Raw genomic sequence first — 3,384 nt, forward strand, 5'->3', positions numbered from 1 at the left:
GTATGGAAGTGAAAGGCACGATAAATAGTTTAGACAAGAAGAGAATAGAAGCTTTCGAAATGTAGTGCTACAGAAGAATGCTGAAGATTAGATGGGTAGATCACGTAACTAATTAGGAGGTACTGAACAGAACTGGGGAGGAGAGGAATTTGTGGCACAACTTGACAAGAAGAAGGGATCGGTTGATAGGACACGTTCTGAGGCATCAAGGGATCACCACTTAGTATTGGAGGGCAGCGTGAAGGGTAAAAACCGTAGAGGGAGACCAAGAGATGAATACACTAAGCAGATTCAGGAGGATGTAGGCTGCAGTAAGTACTGGGAGATGAAGAAGCTTGCACGAGATAGAGTAGCATGGAGAGCTGCATCAAACCAGTCTCTGGACTGAAGACCGTAACAACAACATCGCATAACAGCAGCTGTGGAAGCTGTAACTCAAGACATGCTTGCTGCTGTGTGAGAACAATCTCAATACCGCATTGGCATGTGCTATGCATCTGAAACGGGACATGTTGAACATCTATGAAATGGTATGAAAAAAAGACTTTTTGTGTTTCCCGTTCATCAAAAATCAATATTCATTGTGTATGTTTCTTGGTTTCAGAAATATAGACGAGTCAAGTCGGATAATTCTTTTTGGCACACTCTCTGCTGTATTTCCCATTAACCATTTGATACCATTTTTCTACATTTTCGAGATGGTTTTACATCTGGATGTAGAAGGCTCTTCTGTGTTACCATGTTGGGTGGCGTCATTTGGATACTTCCTAATTTTGTACTCATGTACGGTCCTATGTTGTCTGCATTGCCACAAATAAACTGATGAAATTACGATGAAATCCAGACCATTATCAGCTTAAAGGCGTCGGTAAATGTCAACGGGAACAGTTAAAAACGTGTTCCCCGATCGGGACTCGAACCCGGGATCTCCTGCTTACATGGCAGACGCTCTATCCGACTGAGCCATCGAGGACACAGATGATAGCGTGACTGAAGGAACTAATCTCTGCCACGCTCCCTGTGAGACCCATGTTTCCAACTTACTGTCCACACGCTGCATTTGTACTGCCCCTGGCCACTATACTCATTACTCTCGGCAGTCAATCTGCCAATTCCCGTAAGAGTTTGAGCAATGTGAGTGCATCCGCACTGAAGAAGATCATTGGCCAGTGAGCCTTATCTATATGAAGATGGTATCTGTTCTTTAGGACATGTCTGAAAAAAACATACCATCTTCATACAAATAAGCTGATGATCTTCAGTGTCAGTTTGATTGCAGGTGGCCACAATGGAGAATCTGTCACACAAATCGCACGCACCCTTCAATTTATTGGGAATTTTCTATCGACCACATTGCCCTTACATTGGTCGGCATCAGCCGACCGTGTACGTTCTTCCAGATTTTGTCCCATTTGAAGGCTTTATACTATTGTTTTATGACATTCCTACTTTATTAAGCATCAATTTCTTGTACACCACTTTCACTTTGGTCATATGTTTCTCAGGAGTTCTCATTTTAGACTATCTGTGTTCTGTCAGAATTGTTTCTGGTGGTATAATTCGTTCAAGATCCAGTGTACATCTGCTGGAGAGTAAAGGGGTGGGCGGCGTTGTTTCATTTAATAGTGATGGCCTTATCTTACTAAGTGTGGTGACTACTCCTACTGTTTGTACGTTGCACAAACCTACAGCGCTTGTGCTTTATTGTATACATCTGTAAGATTTAAACCACCATTGTCTGTGGACAACGTCAGTGTTTCATATTTCACTTTAAATATATGTCGGCTGCTAACGAGGTGGTCGATAGCGGAAGAAATTCTTTTGGTCACATGTTTCCGTCATAACCCTAAATCGCTTACGGAAAATTCAAGGAAGGTTCCTTCGAAAGGGCACGGCCGATTTCCTTCTCTATACTTCCCTAACGCGACCTTGTGCTCCGTCTCTAAGGACCACGTTATCGAGGGGCCGTTGAACACTAATCTGCTCCTACTCCATGTTGAGGTATTTCGTGACATTTCCGACCCCACTGTGTCTTACATTAAATTACTTCCTTTAACGTCATCTATGTCGTTTCGGGGATTTGTAAACGTTAATGTGAAACATCCTGTATGTGACGTACGCGTACGCCGGCAAAGCTGCGGGCAAAAAACTAGTCCTACATCTATACACATAAAAAAAAGTTTGAGTCACCTCATTTCCCAGAGTTCCGGAATCTGTACAGAAAATTGGAATAGAGATCAACATAGACATCAAAAAATGGTTCAAATGGCCCTGAGCACTATGGGACTTAACTTATGAGGTCATCAGTCCCCTAGAACTTAGAACTACTTAAACCTAACTAACCTAAGGACATCACACACATCCATGCCCGAGGCGGGATTCGAACCTGCGATCGTAGCGGTCGCGCGGTTCCAGACTGTAGCGCCTAGAACCGCTCGGCCACCCCGGCCGGCTCATAGACATCATTTCCGCCTTTTTATTGCTCATGAAAACCACACATTGCATGTTGTACCAACATACAGCGAGACCTTCACAGGTGGTGGCCCAGATTGCTGTGCACACCGGTACCTCTATTACCCAGTAGCACGTCATTTTGCGTTGAGTTTTACCTGTTTTAATCGTGGCATACTATTCACAAGTTCATCAAGGCACTGGCTCCAGAGTGTCCCCCTCCTCAACGGCGATTCGAGGTAGATCCCTCAGAGTGGTTGGTGGGGCACGTCATCCAGAAACAGCCCTTTTCAGTCAATCCCAGGCAGGGTTCGATAGGGTTCATGTCTGGAGACATGCTGGCCACTTTAGTCGGGCGATGTCGTTATCCGGAAGGAAGTCATTCACAAGATGTGCACGATGGGGGCGCGAATTGTCGTCCATGAAGACGAATGCCTCGCCAATACGCTGCCGATATGGTTTCACTATCGGTCGGACGGTGGCATTCACGTGCCGTAGAGCCGTTACGGCGCCTTCCGTGACCACTAGCGGCGTATGTCGGCCCCACATATAGCCACCCCAAAACAGCAGGGAATCTCCACCTTGCTGCACTCGCTGGACAGTGTGTCTAAGGCGTTCAGCCTGACCGGATTGCCTCCAAACACGTCTCTGACGATTGTCCGGTTGAAGGCTTATGCGTCACTCATTGGTGAAGAGAACGTGATGCCAGTCCTGAGCTGTCCATTCGGAATGTTGTTGGGCCCGTCTGTACCGCGCTGCATGGTGTCACGATTGCAAAGATCGATCTCCCCATGGACGTCGGGAGTGAAGTTGAGCATCATGCAGCCTATTACGCACAGTTGTAACACGATGTCCTGTGGCTGCACGGAAAACATTATTCAACATGGTTTCGTTACTGTCAGGGTTCCTCCGAGCCCTAATCCGTAGGTAGCG

At 46.1% G+C, this 3,384-nt stretch overlaps 1 non-coding gene across 1 annotated transcript; it reads right to left on the bottom strand.

Annotated features, from left to right (window-relative positions):
- Positions 1 to 899: 899 nt before the first annotated feature.
- Positions 900 to 973, bottom strand: Trnat-ugu. Its single transcript has one exon. It is a non-coding gene; the product is annotated as a tRNA-Thr (tRNA).
- Between the last annotated feature and the right edge of the window lie 2,411 nt (positions 974 to 3,384).

This window comes from Schistocerca piceifrons, chromosome 10 (assembly GCF_021461385.2).
Source record: "Schistocerca piceifrons isolate TAMUIC-IGC-003096 chromosome 10, iqSchPice1.1, whole genome shotgun sequence".
Classification (NCBI taxonomy): Eukaryota; Metazoa; Arthropoda; class Insecta; order Orthoptera; family Acrididae; genus Schistocerca; species Schistocerca piceifrons.